The following is a 17502-nucleotide window of genomic DNA, read 5'->3' as shown; positions in this document are numbered from 1 at the left end:
CTCAAAAGGTGCCCTGTAACTGAGGAGAGATGGAGGCTCCAGCTGAGAGGTTCAGAACCAGGATGACCAGGAGCCGCAGAGACACAGCACCCCCTCCTCACCAGGGGCCTCAGACACAGTCTGCACCCCACCTCTCTCCACCCACGGGGGCCAGGTGGAACCTACCACACGTCTAACCCACCTCAGACACACATCAACATCTGGATGGTTCTCCTAACAACTATCTCAGTGTTTTGTTCATTTGTTCGTTCACATGCTTCTTGATGCTTGATGCTTATGAAATGTATCACATGAAAGTTGCTACAAAAAGCCAATCAAACAGCATTGGCAAGGGCTCAGTGAACTGAACAGTCTCACAATGCTGACTGGCCCCTGGCGGGAAGAGCACCCTCACCCAGTTCTGTGGCAACAATGTAACAGCAGGGAACCAAAGGGTGGGGCCGTGAAGTGCCTCAGACAAGTGCTCATTGATTACTCTCAGACAGCCTGTCTCTCCCAGGTGTGGAAGGGGACTTGCAGCTGGTTCCTCAGTTCAGGGCAGGAGGCATGCAGCATGGCTCCAGATCCCACTCCTGAGTGCCACTGTACTCAGTGGGACTCTAGCTTTGAGAGCCACAGCTCCCTTATTTGGAAAACAGGGCTCACTTAGCAATGAGGCAGGGTTGTTAGCTTCCATCCCTATGACTCTAGGTGAGCTCCATGCTACTACGATGAGAAAGAACCCACTCTCTTCACACCAAGTGTCTTCTTACACCACCTTGGCAAAAAAAGTTTAAGAGGGCCAAGTAATTTGATAAGAGTAAGGTTTTGCATAATTTTTACATCTCAGTAAGACCTCTCCTCAAGTTCAAAAAAATTAAGATCTGCATTCCTAAAGAGAAAGTCCAAATTCAGATAATCCTGAGCAAAAATAATTTACATTTAAGAAAAAAAGATTAAATTAGATGGAAGCCAGATGACACATGTGAAGAACACACGTGTACACACTGCTCATGTTGGGAGGTATAGCTATAGCGATTCTCTCTGAAGAACCACTAGAAACTTAGGGATGAAACATAATGAAAGAAGGTACACACACGCCCCGGGGGACAGAAAGCCTTCAGACAGGACAAACTTACCAGCAAAACGGTCAGTAGCCAGAAAGTCCGTCCTGAGGCCGCCTCTGTCAGCCTGCCAGCTTTTGCTGGTGTGGGACAGAAAGAGAGAGGGAACAAGGAGAAAAGTTACTTATCTGCATTTTACAACACAGATCCTTTTACCTCCCAACCAGAAAAATATCAAAATATCATTTACACTTTGGTTACTAATATCAATACTAAGGCAAATTTCTTGGGGGGAAAAAAATGGAAGCTCTGCCCTTAGGCCATTAGCTTCAAACAAAACATATTACAGTAAAACCTGAACAGTCTACAACTTTTAGAGGGCAACTTTTTTAGGCACCTGAGGGAGGACCTGCTCTCTTAAATGCCTTTTTTTTTTTTTTTGGTGAGGAAGACTGGCTCTGAGCTAACATCCATTGCCAATCCTCTTTTTGCAGAGGAAAATTAGCTCTGAGCTAACATCTGTGCCCACCTTCCTCCATTTTATATATGGGACATTGCCATAGCATGGCTTGATAAGCGGTGCGTAGGTCCATGCCCGGGATCTGAACCCACAAACCCTGGGCTGCCAAAGCAGAGCACATGAACTTAACCACTACGCCACCAGGCCGGCCCCCAAAATTTTTTAATTTAACCATTTTGAAGTAAAATCCTCACAAAATTGGTGGTTTGTTCTCCTGCATGGTTGACTAATTTTTCCTATACTCCTCTTTTCTGACTGCTGAACCAGAAGGAAAAAGGTTCTGTGATATTGTGTTAACAATAGAGAATCGAATGTGGACCTTGGGGGCTCCTGAGCTTTTTAGGGTGACTGAGAGCTACTGTCTTTAAGAATTCTCGTGTATTTTGCAGTTACTATGTTCTTCGTGCTGTTATCCTATAAAACTCCTTCGGTGCCTTCTAATTCACTGGGGATTTACACACCAGGCCATAAAATAGCAGGGTTGGAAGGAATCTTCAAAGGCCGTCTGGGGAGGGCCAAGAACTACTCAGTGAAGTAAGAGGGTGTGGGTCACCTTGCCTTGGGGGACTTCAGGATAGCAAGGCTGCCAGGTACCTGCCGCTTTACATAAAATACCACACGTCCCCGATAAGGTACGATAAGGTAGACTGCATGACAGGTAGGGCATGTGTCTAAAATGGGAGAACAGTAACAACAACTTTCTGCCTAATTGGAGAATAACATCCCAAAATTCTTGCCCATAGTACGCACAGTTCAGGAGCTAGGAAGACAGTTCCTGGCAGTCAGGGGTGCATCAACAGACTCTACATTTAAAGGGTCTCACTGTCTCAGCCAGGGACATGGACCAGTGGCATTTCAGAATTTTTAAAAATCTCTAAATGCAGGGCTTGAGTCACTCGGGGAAAGTACTACAAGCAAGAAGTCTCTCTGGGGCCCCAGTCCCAACAGATACATGGATGCACCCTGAGACGAAGGAGGAAAGGTGGAGACAAAAGGACCAAGACTATTTTATTTAAGAATATATCTTCAACAATTCTAATCTGCAAGTTTTAAAGATTAAGGCAAGGAAGAAAGAAAACCTTTCCATGAAATCTAAGTATGGAAGTAGCACACGCACACATTGGGTTTGTAAAAAGGTGTAAAAAGTGAGCACTCCTTGGATTCCAAGCATCCAGCCAGTCTACACTTAGCCAGTCTAGGGGCAAGATGGAAGTGTTCCAGATCAAAGCACCGATGGTGAAGCCAGGACCCAGGCATCTACCCTGCCCTCTCCTCACTCAGATAGCCCACTGAGGCTGCACACGCTCTTGCCTGCTGACCTTCCACCTGAACAGCCTCCCACTCCAGGTCATCCCAGGCGCCAATGTCACTTTTTTTTTTTTTTTTATAATTTTATTTTATTTTTTTCCCCCCCAAAGACCCAGTAGATAGTTGTATGTCATAGCTGTACATCCTTCTAGTTGCTGTATGTGGGACGCGGCCTCAGCATGGCCGGAGAAGCGGTGCGTCAGTGCGCGCCCGGGATCCAACCCGGGCCGCCAGCAGCAGAGCGCGCACACTTAACCACTAAGCCACGGGGCCAGCCCAATGTCACTTCTTAAAATCCAGTGACATCTACCCCTTAACAAGCCAGGTTTACCCACATGACCATGACTATGCCCACACCCTCTTCTCTGCACTCTCACAGCCAGTCCTCCTGCTTTCCTGGACAGGGCAAGTCTTCAGTGCCCAGTGACAGCCACAGAACAAGCCTGTGAAGTGGAGTCACTCGCCACGTCTGCTCCAGCCACAGATCTGTGACAAGCTAATCCCCACTCTGCACCTGGTGTCACACACAAGACGAGATAAATTCCTGAAGGTCTCCTCTAAGACAGCTCACACACTTCTCAGAAGTCAATTCCAGCTAGCCCTTCTATTGAACTCCTTGGTCCAAGTGGCTCAAGCGAGGGCTATCAACCTGCTAACATGTCAGAGGAAGAACCTGTTGAAGAACCTTTAACACCCCCACATGCACATAGGCCCTCGGGCAGCTGAGGAAGGAACAGACCTCCAGAAAACTTCAGACTGGTTTGACAGGATACACTGGGTCTCTAGTCTCCAGATTTCAAATGGCAGTTTGTCACAGCTGGAAACGAATGGATCACAACAAGCAACAGATCTAACATCTAGTGTTTTGATATCAGACAAGGTTGTTTTTCTTATAAACTTCTCAAAAGCCCATCTTAAAGAATCCATTTTAAACACGTATCTGATGAGCCACATGTAAATATGCACCTCAGCCCCACCCGAGGCTCTGGGCTAAGATTTTATAGAAGGCCAGTCTCAGCCCCCCTCCCGTGCTCCCAGCCCAACTGTCTACCTGCCACTAGTTGAACAAAGCAGCACCTAAAAAACTGTCCCCCACAGCTCTATGCCCACCCTGACCTGCCACCTACCCAATGGCTCTTGCTGCGCCTTCAGACAACACCCAACAGGCTTATTCTTGCTCCACGGAGATCTTTCAACAACCTCACACAGCGATCAGGGCTGGGTGTGCTCCCCACCCTAGCTCCTGCACTTGCTATCTTAATTTCCCGGGAGACCTTAGATAGGCCCTGTTATCAAACAACAGAGGCCAAACACTTGCTATCGAAGTTCCTCACTTGACCTAATAATACTGCTCAAATCAGGATTGAAAGGGATCTCAGACATCCTCTATTGCAACCATTGAATGCCACCAGGGACAGGAACTGCATGGCCTTCCAAGGGAGGCCACCCTCCACCTCTGCGTAGCTGTTGGAATAGTCAGCCTTATGTTGTGCCAAAATCTACAACTTCTTTCCCCTTCTAGCCAGAGAGAACAAGTCCGCTCTTTCCTACCAGACTCCTTCAGATACTTGAAGCCCTTTCTCCCACCTCCTTCAGTTATTCCCAAGATGACCTCAGGCCCTTCATCATTTTGGTTGCTCTCAACTACCTTCCCCACATGAAGCATTCAAGTCCACCCAACACAAATCTCAAACTATTCTCCACTTGGATTTTAAATCTTCTCAGAGTGTAAAGATGACTTTAAGTCTTCTCAGAGTGTAAATGTCCACAACAAAAAAAAGTCACATCTCAAACTATAACTACGCAGCAAACAGAACTAGAACAAAAGGAAGCAGAGTAGAGAGAAGCCAAGATTCTTCTCTTCCACCCCAGGGAACTGTCAAGCACTCCTGACTTGGGAGAAATGTGAAGTTAGACATATGTGGATTACATCTGAAACTCAGTCCCAACAAATGCACAACAGAAGAGTCTAAAAGCAGAATTTTACTTTTTTGCTTCTAGCATAAGTTGATTCCTGTGTGATGTTCTGCCAAATACATATTCAAAAGGAAAAGTCTTCGCAAAGAGAATTCATGAGTAACAGGCCAGAAAAAATTTTATCTCTGCCAACTAATGAGAATCTCAGTACCTTACGAACTAGACAGGACTGGAGATAGAGGGCATCAAAAAACTCCAGCTGAAACCCAGGATTTCTCCCCCTCTTCTTCCAAAATTAAATTTACTTTTATCCTCACAGCAAGCTTGTAAGGGAAATTTTCTTCAAAGTACTTCTCAAGACCCATAAACCAAACTTGAGAATAAAAATGTAAATTCCCAATCGGCTGAAAGACCACAAAGCATAAATCTAGGAAGGTCCATCGCAGAGGACCGGACGGCTGGTAAGCAAGGGGCGCGCATTTGCGCCTTCCACCAAATTCTGAAGTCGGCACTCATCCCGCAGGAGGAACTCTCGCAGATGCCACCTCAGCAGGCCCTCCCACAGGCCACGCGAGCCCGCGGGCGGGGACAAGCTTAAAGGGGCAGGAACGCGCTCGGCCTCCCCGCCTTTCATCCAAATTGGGTACTTTTCCGTAATGTATTTTTCGTCCGGGACCCTGGGGCACATCCAAGTTGCGCTCCAGCCCCCAACGGGCGGCAGGGCCCGGCTCCGACCACGCAGGCGGGTAGCAGGTGGAGGTGCGCCCGGGCCCGCCAGGCCCCCTCCGCTGTCCCCGCCAGCCAGTCGGCACTACCTTGCTGGACAGACACCGTGCCCCCACTACCGACTCCGAGCTGGGGGAGGGGTGAGCCTGAGGGGGAGGGGGCAGCGGCCTCCGCCAACGTCACCAACCTGGGCCCAGGTCGGCCGCCCCTCCCCCGTGCCGGGACTAGGGGGGCGCAGGGGGAGCGGGACCAGGGGTGGGAGGCTGCCACCACGGGGCGGGAGAGGGGCTGGCGCCGCGGGACTCGGGAAAGTTTCTCACTCTCGGCGTGCCAGCGCCGCGGCCCATGCGCAGTGGTGACACGTAGCCGGCCCCGCCACCCACCGGCGGCCGGGCCCGGGAAGAGGGGGCGCCCACGGCCGGGGGTTGGGGGGGGATGGGAAGGAGGGCTGCCTTGGCCCCCTCCCCCGCCCCGCGCTCCACGTCCGCAGCCCCGCGCCCCCGCCGCCACAACTTCCCGGCGCAGCCCCCCGCCCGGCTCCTCCGGGCCCGCGCCCAACCCCGGCCCCCGCGGCAACCCCCCCTCCCTGCCCGCCCGCCCGCCCGCCGGCTCGCTCACTCGCTCACTCCGCGTCCCTCCTGCCCGCTGCCCGCTGCTCACTCGCCGCCCGCCTCGCGGGAGAAGCCGGCCCTCCGCTCCGAGGCCGGCGCCCGGGCCCCCGCGGCTATATAGGGCGTCGGCTCCAATCCCACCGAGACACGTCAGACCGCGGCTGCCCCGCCCGCCGACGCCCGCCCCGCCCCCGCGTCGCCCGCCCCGGGGTCCCCACTCGCGGCGCCCCCGCCCCGCCCCCGCCCAGGAGAAGCACCCGAGAAGTCCAACTCCCGACGAACTCTGCAGCCTCTTACGCGGAGGGAAGGTCGGGGAGTCAGGAAATTAATCACCACCTCCAGAAAGCAGGGGGCAGCCCCGCACGCGCCGCGCCCGAGAAACGGGGCAGGAAGGACTGCGGCTCTGCAAGCAGAGGTCACCAGTAATACTGCCTCTCCACTGAAAAAAGAAAACAAGAAACCTCGAAGACAACGCAAAGGAAATTAACTGTTGGCCCCAACCACTCGCAACTTCCAACAGCTGGATGACAAGCTGGCTTTAGCCTAGCAAAACTCCCATGGGAACATACCCCATGCCCCCAAAGTTTGGAGCACAGATTTTCACTCCCTCATCGCCTGTGGTTCTGTTCCTTTTGTCCCTTACTTCTCTAATATATCCCTCCTCTGTTCCTTGGCTACCAGCTTAACTCCCTTCACAAATGTAGAACCCCTTTCCTTTAAAGAGTGCATTATCTCCAGTCATATAGCAAGAATTGGTGTGCCTACTATGTGCCTGGCCCTGGAGATTCAGGAATGAGCAGGACAGAATCCCTACCCTCAGGGGGCTCCCACCCTTGTGGGTGAGAATCACAAATCAGGTCTGCATCCACCGTGTAATAGGTGATAGCTGGCGGTTTCTTTTTTATTAAGGGCCTAGTGGAGGAATCTGTGGAGATGGCAGTTTGTACCTCTGATTAAGTGGCATATGAGCAGAATTCTGCATGAAGTATGGGAGGGCACCATGGATACTTGGAGATGGGACCATCCCACACAGGGTGAGAGGCAGGGGCATATCAGGCACTGAGAGAAGAGCGAGGTCAGGTTAGACAGAAAGCCCAGGGCTAGGTCAGCACAGCCTGTATCAGGATAGAGGTGCTGCTTGGGATGATGGGAGGCTCGTGGAGACTTTCGAGCGGCAGAAGGCATGACCAGATGTATTTTTTTAGTGGAACACTGTCAAAGTATACAGAGAAGGGATGGAGAGGGTTAAGGCTACTGCAGTTGTTCAGTCTGAAGATGACAATGGCTCTCCACTATGGTTGGCAATGGAAGATGAACCAAGTGGCCAGATTTGGGAGGTGGCACCAAAAAGTTCCTTATTAACAGGACACAAAACATGATAGAAGTCAAGAATGGCAGGGAGGTTCTTGGCTGCACACACTGAGGTGGGGAGACTGAAGGAAGCCTAGATCAGTAAGGGCAAAGGTGATGCAAAAACTGTCAGGAGTTCATGTTGGGGACATGACGTCTGAGATGCCCACTGGATGGCCAAGTAGGGATGTCAAGTAGGGGAGAAGCTCAGCACAGCCGGCAGAAGGCCAGAGCACTGCAAGACATCACTGGGGGAGAGAAACCACAGAAGGCAGAGAACACTCTGCCACATGGAGCCAAGGACGACATTGTCAAAGCAGTGCTCTACGTCACTAGGATGGTACCTGGGCAGGTGGCACCTTAGACTTGGAAGAACCTCTTTAGGCACCAGAGAACTCTTCAGTACCCCTTCCTGTGTTATTACTGTGGTTTGTAGGTAGTCTTTCCACAGGGATTAACCAACCAGCAACTCAGACAAGTGTGTTTTATTGTTTTTTGTTTTTGAGGGCTGAGCACTGTGGAGCTGGGGATGAGGAAGAAGGAAAAGGGCAGTGATTCTGGAACAGTCGGCAGGTCCGCTGTCAAGGAACTTCCAATGAGGCTAGGAAGTGAACGCAGGCAGAAACTCACAGAGTAGCTGGTACACAGGAGGCTTTAAAAGAGTTGGTTAAAAAATATCTAATTAAGAAAAGATGTTTAATCAAATGTTAAATTTGTGCTACAGATCATCCCAGGATGCTTCTGTGCTGATAATTATGACCAGCTTTTCTTCCCAGCAAGCTTTAGTGCATTGAAACTAATAGTTTGTAGAGGCATCTTGAGATGTCTGGTCACACCAAATGATGTGCAAACCCCTTATGGCTGCCTTTGTCAAAAGGTGAACATCAGTCTGTGACATTTTGGTTTTCAGCCGTCAAGGGGACAGGGGAGACGCTTTGGGCCTGCTTAAGGTAAAAGGTTAAAACAAACACCCCCCCCCCCTTAAAGCCTTGACTCCCAAAAGGACTAACCCTCAAAAGAAGGAAGACCTTAGGAGGGAGCACCTCTTGAGTACCAATAACCATGGACTAGTAGTACTCAATAAAGGTTTAGGGCTCAAATTCCTACAACCCCATTTGTCCAAGAACCCCTAGCCCAAACCTAGAAATTAAGAAAACAGAAAGCAGTCCCACTCAGGAGGGAATAAAGCTCACATCAGGCTGCAAAGGATATCCACAGATCTACCACACTATAGAGAGGTTAAAAGTCCAAAATTCAAAAAATAAGAAAATTGAAATAAAGACTCAAGAACTTCAGATGACAGAACAATCACATTGAGACTATAAAAAACTCAGTGATTAGAGACATAAGACATAAAGATGATATTAAAAAAAATTCAAGAGATGGAGCAAATGAAAGAGGTTAAGAACCACAGATAAGAGGATAAGGAAGTCCAACATAGGCCTAATAAGAGTTCCAGAAGAAAAATACAAAACACAGAAAATATTGGAAAAATAGTGAAGAAAATTCTAGAATGTAAAGAAACAACATTCCTCTCCCCTCCCCAAAAGAGAACAGGTGGCTAGCAAGATCATTTAAATTAATCCACACCAAAACACACTATAGTGAAACCTCGGAATACCAAAGACGAAAGTAAACCTTAAAAGCAACTAGAGAGAGAAGACAGGTTACCTGTAGAGGAACACCACAAGATGGAGGGCTGACCACTTAGAGCACAATGCTGCCCAGAGGACAATGAAATAACACCTGTCAGTTATGCTGAAGGAAGTAACTGTCACTTAAGAATTCTTTATCTCTTTTAAGAATGAGAATGAAAGAGGCACACTGGGCCAAAGATAAAGCCAATTACTATCAATAGGTAACTGCTGAAACAACCACTAAAGGACTGATTTCAGCAGTAAGAAAACGAAAGCCAGAGTCTTGCAAGAAAGAATATCGAGATCAAGAAACCAGTTACCTAGATAAAGTGAAACAAGCACTGACTATATGTTAATAATAACAATAAAATCTGGAGAAAATTAAAATATAAAATTAAAATCCTAGGCAGCAATACAATATAAGATGGGAAGGGGAAGCTGCAGTTACAATATTTTAAGATCATTCTATTATTTGAGGAAAGGTTACAGATATTGATTTTAGCCCTTGTTAGACGAATGACAAAAATTTAATCTAGTAAAAACAGAAAAAGTTTCTAACTTTCAAACCAAAACCCAAACTCTCATTCAAATGGAAGTTACTGGCAATGTTCTAGATCTTGGATTAGGTAGTAGGTTGAGAGGTAATCACTACAATTCACATTATTACTTACTGGTTACATTCTTTTGTATTACTAATTATTAAATAAAAGAGAGAAAAACGAAAATAGAGTAGGAAGCCAGAGACGTAAAACAGAAGCAATGAAAGACCAAATACAACACCAGATACAATGGAAGAAATGATCCAAATGCGGCAATAATCTAATGTGAATACACTAAACTGGCCAATTACCAAATTCAGCTATAAGCTATTTAAGAGTTCTAAACCATGAGGACACAGAAGTTGATAGTAAGGGGATGGAAGTAGTACTCTAGGCAAATAGTAACCAAATGAAAGCTGGGCTAGCTATATTATTTTCAGATAAAATAAACTGTAGGATAAGAAGCATTATTAAGAACAAAGAAGGTCAAGAATAAAAAATTCAATCAACTCTGATTATGTATCTAATAAACACAGCCACAAAATACATAAAATAAAAACAGAAAGTAACTAGAAGTTGATATATCCAGGATTACAGAGGAAAACTGACTCCAACTCTTTTGGCAACATAGATTATAGAAACTAAAAATGTACAGAAAATTAAAACAACATAATTAATAAACCTAACTTTAATAATTTATACAATCCTTTGCCAAATGATTAAAAATGACATGTTCTTTTCAAGCATACAACTTTCATAAAAATTGGCCAGCAGCTAAGGCAGAAAAGGGCAAAGAATTAATATTATAACAGTAATATTCTCTGACCATAACACAATCAATTAAAAGTCAACTCAAAATTTTAAGCCTGAAAATTTAAGAACTTGCCTCTAAATAACTCATAGGTGAAAGAAGAAACCTGAAAATATTTAGAACTGAACAATAAAGCAGTTATACGTCCAAATGTGTTGAATGAACACAGAGTGTTACTTGGAGACAAGTTTATAACCTTAAGCTATCATATTAGTGGAGAAGAAAAAGTAAAAATTAGTTAATCATCCTCTCCTGAAATTAGAAAAACAATGGGATAAAGCTAAAGAAAGCAGAAAGAAGATAAGAAATTAATGAATTCAAAGACATATAGTAGAGGGAATAAACAACCGACAGCTGAGTCTTTAAAAAAGACCAGTTACATCTCTGGCAAAAATGATCAATGAATAAAAGAACAGGTATAAATAAGCAATATTAAGAATTCAAAGGGGGTCAAAAACTACAGCTACAATAGAGACTGAAAAATCATACGAGAATTCTATTAAAAAAGTATTATCAAAAACTTGAAAACAGATTAAATAGGCAATTTCTAAAAAAATAAGTTACCCAAATGGATTCTGTTAGAAATGGAAAGTTTAAATCACCATCCTTCTCCAATCTTCAAAGAAACAAATACAAAAATCAAAACAAAACGGCAGGCCCAGAAGCTTTTGTATAGAAGCCCTGAGAGATTATCTTCCCAACTCACTCACAAGCTAGGAAACTTGAAGACCTCCCAGAAAAGCTTAAGAGGAGAAAAGAACATGTGAATTTCACCTAGGTACTTAAAAGCAAAAGCCTAAAATAATCTAGCAAACTGATCCAGAAATGTAAAAACAAATAATATATAATAATAACTCAAGTTTATTCCAATAATGCAAGGTGGTACAATATTAGAAAAATAAAGTAATTCACCACATTATTAGCACCAGGGCAAGAATGATTTGATCATCTCAAAACATTCAAATAAAGAATCTGATACAATTCACCCATTCCTGATAAAAACTAGGACTACAAGGACACTTCCCTAATTAGATGTTGGGTGCCTACCAAAAGCCCTTACTGACAGGTTGCACGGTGCTACTGAGCATTATTGTATCGAACCTACACTAGAGATTCTAGCCAGAGCAGTAAGGCAAGAAAAAGAAACATATAAGGATTGGAAACAAAACGAAACCACCAGTATTCACAGACGACACATCCTACAACTGTTCAAGTACAAGATTCAGGAGAATCTATGGATGCACTATGAGAACTCAGAGTTTTCTGGAAACAAGGTCAGTATACAACATCAATTATGTTCCAAACTATTAGAAATAATAGTTTCAAACTATTATTTCTATTCTATACTATACTATTCTATATATATATATACTATACTATTCTATTCTATATATACTATTCTAATAGCAACAAACTATTAGAAATAAATCTAATAAGAATAGGATTTATAGAGAATATTATAAAAAACTTTGTCAAAATACAGAAAACACCTAAATAAATGGAGAAATGCCATGTTCATCTATGCAGGAAGACTTAATCATAAAGACTGTAATTCTCCCCTAATTAGACTAGAAATTCAATGCAAATGCAACTTAAATTTCAAAAGGGCTGTGCATGTGTCTATGGAATTTTATAACTAGATTTTACACAATTTTTATATACAATTTAAAAAATATTTACATAAACAATTTATATTTATACAACACAGTTGATACAAAAGATCAAGGGCCATGAATGGCTGACACAACTCTGAGGAAAATAAAGTGGGAGAGGACTTGCTCTCCCCAGTATCAAGATTTTACAGCTATAGTAATTCAGGCAGTTTTGTGCTGGTGCAGGGACAGGCACAGAACAATGGAACAGACGAGACAGCCCCAACATGGAGAGACATCACTTTCATCAGAGTCCTGTGGATGGACTACACAATCAATGCCTCTGGGAAAACTGGATATCTAGACGAGAAAAAAACCTAGGTTCTTACTTCACACCACTCACAATGCCTATTAAGGCTTAAGATGCAAAGATAGAGAACAATCCCACTTCTGGATCTATACTTTAGGAGAAAGCTCTCCCACGTGAGTAAAAGGAAACAGAACATAATACAAGAATGTTCATCACAGCACTGTTAGCAACAGCCAACAATTTTAAACAACCTGTCAACGGATAAACATGGATAGACAAACTGAGGTGTTTAATTGATGCTACTTATCCTCTTTGCTTTACCTAATTACCTGACAGGACCTCACTGAAGTGGGGCCATGCTGATGGAGGTCAGGAAAAGAGGCGGGCCAGAGGACATCGCTGAGGCTGTGGGAGCCACTCAGGGCTGATACTTGCTCAGAGGCCGTGCAATCCTGCAGGAAGCTGGCGCTAAGGGACAGGAGTGTTGAGCAGTCTGCTCTTCCACACTGAGTGTGATAGTCGGGTCAGGGCAACGAAGAGTATGTTTTCATCCCTCTTGAGAGCTGAAATATGCTAAATAAACTCCTTTTATGATCAAGCTTATTTATACTTGGCTATAAACTGTAGTGTCAACCCAAGTTGACTTACAGCATATTCTAATACCGAACACATCAAAACTAGCTTCCTTTCTTTGGCTCAGAGATAATATTTATTACCATATGTACATTCAACTCAGCAGCTTTGTTTCCCTAAAATAAAGGACTACAAGTTCAGATGAGAAAGCAACAAATAGCTGTAGTCCATGTTTTCCTTTACATTGCTTTGTTCTTTCTCCACTAATTCCATCGGTTTCATTTCTTTTCAGGAAGTGACAGAAAGGGTAACTTAGAATTTTCTTCAATGACACTGTTACTCTTAGTAGATTCATATATTTCTCAGTAATGTGAAAATACGTAACTTGACCCAAATTTTAGCTAAGTCATTATGGGCACTGATAGTGAGAAGAGACTGTATAAAGAACACCAAACCTGTTATCAAGACACCTAAGTTCAGAATCTTGCTCAGACACTATTTGGGTCATCCTGGCTAGCTGTTTAAGCCCTCAACTTTTACAAGTTTCCCATTTGTAAACTTTTGGAGACTTTGTAAATTGTTAAAAAAGATCAAGGAAGATAATCTACCCTATAGTAGGCATCTCGCTGTTTGGGGACATTAGTGTTTAATTGCACTAAATGAACACACCACATTATGCTAAATGAATACATTTAATGTAGTACTCTACCACATTAATTTTATAAATACTGAAACAATCAGCATATCTTTATACAGATGAGTAAATATTTATTTAGAGCCTAATTCAAGAACTCATGTCAGATAAATACACCTTATAACTTTTTTAAAAAAGCAGATGGGACAAATGTTAGCTTCAGAAGAGTAAGTTAATAGATTTCCATAGAAATGAAATGAAACACTCCTCTTTAGAGCTGTGCGGCCAATATGTACTGGCAACATGTGACTACTGACACTTGAGATGTAGCTAGTTCAAACTGATATGTGCTGTAAGTCTAAAATACACACTGGCTTTTGAAGACTCAGTAGGAAAAAATACAATGTAAAACATCTTAACTTTATATTGATTACATGTTGAAATGATAATATTTTGGATGGGGTTAAGCAAAACATATTACTGAACTTAATTTCACTTGTTTCTTTTTACATTTTTTTGTGTGTGTGAGGAAGATTAGCCCTGACCTAACATCTGTTGCCAATTTTCCTCTTTTTGCTGAGGAAAACTGGCCCTGAGCTAACATCTGTGCCCATCTTCCTCTTATTTTATATATGGGATGCCTGCCACAGCATGGCTTGATAAGCGGTGCATAGGTCCACGCCAGGGATCTGAACCTGTGGACCCCGGGCCCCCAAAGCGGAGTATGCAAACTTAAGCACTATGCCACTGGGCCGGCCCCTCTTTCTACATTTTTAAGGTGGACACTAGAAAATACTTAATTATATATGTAGCTCTTATTGGAACGGCAGTGCTATAGAGTTAATTTCCCAAACCAAAGCAGAAATGTAACCTTACAAATGGTTTTTCTTATTAATAAACTTTATATATCAGTCTTAAAGGAAACAATCTCAAATCATTTATTACAAATCTCTTATTTATAATGAATAAATTGAGAATAGAGGAAAAAATACAAAATGGGTACTTATCTCAGTGATGAAAATATCTCCCCTACCAGAAACACCCAGAGTGTGTAGCATAGGGTAGTCTCAAAGACTTCTGGCAAAGAAGTGACCAAGTTTAGTTTACAGTATTTCTTTCAAGGATTCTAACAACCCATTAAAAAAAAAAAAGGGCAAAGAATACACCTTTCACAGAAATGCAGGAAATGTTTATTTAATATGTACAAAAGAAAATGCAAGTTGAAGGTAGGAAGAGATTCCACATTTTACCTCTCAGTTTGGCAAAAATGAAGTTTGAGGACTGTTTGAGGAAGTCTGAGGAAAGTATGGGAAAACCAGTGTGGCTGGAGGAGGAAAAAATGATGTAGTCTCTTTGGAGAGCAATTTGATTACATATCATAATTTAAAATACAAATATTCTTTGACCCAGCAATTCCTACTTCTAAGAATTTCTCACTTATATACTCATACATGTGCCCAAAGATAAATGTACTGTAGCATTTTTGTAGGAACAAAAGACTGGCCGTTTGTGTTGTTTCTATCAGCAGCGGATGGGTAAACAAATGACAGTACAGCACAAAGTCTCATAACTGACCTCCACAAATGACCTGCTGAACGACCACATGGTCACTCCCTCAGCAAACCTGAGGACTGATGCCACTCTCCACTAACCGACTGCCTCTGTGTGCCTTCAACTCCAGCTCCCACCTGTGATGGGGTATGCCTGTTCCCAAACCTGCTCATGCCAGTTCTGCTTGTTAATATAACCACACAATTTAAAAATAATACAAAATAAAGAAATAAGAGTGAAGAGAAATGTTTCTATGATTAAGTTTATCACATTTGGGCAGGTTGCTTTTAAAAAACTGTGTCAGGTAAAAAAAAAAAAAACCTTAAAAATCTCAAGGAATCCTACATTCTAATTGCTTTGAAAGCGTCTTAAATTTTTTTTTTTTTTTGGTGAGGAAGATCAGCCCTGAGTTAACATGCATGCCAATCCTCCTCCTTTTTTCCCCAAAGCTCCAGTAGATAGTTGTATGTTATAGTTGCACATCCTTCTAGTTGGTGTACGTGGGACACCGCCTCAGCAATGGCCTGACAAGCGGTGCGTCGGCGCGTGCCCGGGGTTCCGAACCTGGGCCGCCAGTAGCGGGGCGCGCGCACTTAAGTGCTAAGCCACAGGGCAGGCCCCATGTCTTAAATTCTTGAACCACTTAAAAGCAACTGATACTGAAGGTCCTAGGTGACATATTATGAGTTTGGTTTATGTAAGAAGAGACTACATAGAATTCAGTCAGCAGACCCTCTAATACAAGCCCTTAGCCCTGTATCAATGATTGGTGAATGAATGAACGCCCCTTCCTCAACCACATACCCTGTTTCCGTGTCAATAACAAGAGAGGAGCAGCTCTGTATTACACTGGTATGTAACTAGTTGTGTTCAAGAGAGAGACATCTGTATAAGCATAAAATATCTCTAGGAGGATACTCAAGCCATTGAGAATAGGAGAAGAATAGAAGCACAGAGCCAGGTACTGAGAAACATCAGCGTCAGGGTAAAGGTGGGGGTTGGGGGGGGTTGCACTTACTGACTCGAAAAGACAGCAATTTTACTAAGTTGCGAGGTGAGCACACGTAAAAGCAGTATATATTTCATATACGCTTACCAAAAAAAAGTGTGTTTTGACAAGTCTAGAAATTACAGACGGACATTTGCTAAGTGTTCATGAGAGTTAACTGCAGCAGGGAGAAAAGCTCCGCATTATATGATGCTCCTTATTTTTTCAAGAGATACTTCCATTTGGAAAGGGAAATAAAGAGTACTATTAAGTAACATCAGATACTACAAACCAGCAAAAGGCAGAGTCACAAGAATTAATTTCTTTTCTGTAGACCATGTTATCAGCAAGAAGTCTGAAGTAAGACTTTTTTGTTGTTAGTTTCTTTGTGAGGGACTGCTGATTACAGAAAAGATGAGACTTGACAGTAACTTGTTAAAACCCTTGGGAATTGGAAGATACCTAAGAGCTGTCTGTAAGTATTTGGAGAGCAATACAGAAGGACTGAGTTCTGTCCAGCTGCCAGCACGCACAACTAGGAACAATGAGGGGCAGAGACACATTTCACCTCAGCATAAAGAAAACAGTCCCTGAGAGTGAGCACGCCTCGCTGGACTTGAACTCTGGAAAAACTGGGCCGAGCCCTTCCCACGGGTGACATGCTCCCTACTAGGTGACCGTCTGGCTTAACTCTTTAGAGTTTCCATCTCTAAAACTCTTTGTTTCATTAAAGAAACCAACCACTGCTTCCAGGTGGAAATGCATCGGCGTGACCCTTGGGTTATTCATGTCTCTGAATGCCATGTAACATGTTTCAGAGCAGCTCCTGTATACACATATTCCTCACCACAGGCTTGGGGGCCCACAGTAAGTCCTCCCATCAATGTAGTGGTGTTTCTGGGAAGAGAAGAATAGCAAGGGCAGGACAAGGATGGAATGGCTATAGAGGAGGGCTCTGGAAGTCTCTCCCTCAGTCCTACAATTAATTTTTCTTCCTACAATTTACATAGAAAAGTTCCATGAGCTTAGCTCATGTTTATAAAAAACTTTGCTATGGATACAAAGCTAGCTAAAGCCACGGGTGGAAATACTTAGGAATTAAAACCAGTCCTATCCAAATAGAAATGTAACGCTTTTCCACAAAAGAAGAAACAAACATCAGAAAAATTCAGTCTTCGGATTCTCTCCTCTCCAGTGGGCAAAGCGTGCCATCTGCTTGGTGACACTGGGCATGTCACATCTCTTCACTTGCCCCATTTGTTGTTTGTCAAATGAGGAGGTGGGACTCTACCATCTCTTCCAGTACTATCTTTCTGAGTCTACTCTAGGGAGTAAATCCAACTTTTGGATTTAAAGACTTCCTGGAAACCCTTAATGATATAGCTGTCCCCG

The 17502-nt window shown here is 43.7% G+C and overlaps 1 protein-coding gene across 2 annotated transcripts in view; it reads right to left on the bottom strand.

Moving 5' to 3' along the window:
• Positions 1–17502, bottom strand: part of HDLBP (high density lipoprotein binding protein) — a 74115-nt gene that overhangs the window by 36381 nt on the left and 20232 nt on the right. The window contains exons 1-2 of one of the 2 annotated variants that reach the window (XM_087424565.1): positions 6133–6222; positions 1119–1183 (exon numbers count right to left, since the gene is read on the bottom strand). The gene's annotated coding sequence lies outside the window, so the exon portion shown is untranslated. Of the gene's footprint in view, positions 1–1118; positions 1184–6132; positions 6223–17502 lie in introns of those variants that run through there. The other variant, XM_004427751.3, reaches the window with a different exon arrangement.

This window comes from Ceratotherium simum, chromosome 37, assembly GCF_057802395.1.
Source record: "Ceratotherium simum simum isolate JZ-2026a chromosome 37, ASM5780239v1, whole genome shotgun sequence".
NCBI classification, from domain to species: domain Eukaryota; kingdom Metazoa; phylum Chordata; class Mammalia; order Perissodactyla; family Rhinocerotidae; genus Ceratotherium; species Ceratotherium simum.
The sequence above is the reverse complement of the archived record's forward strand: the minus strand, read 5'-3'. Positions and strand labels throughout refer to the sequence as shown.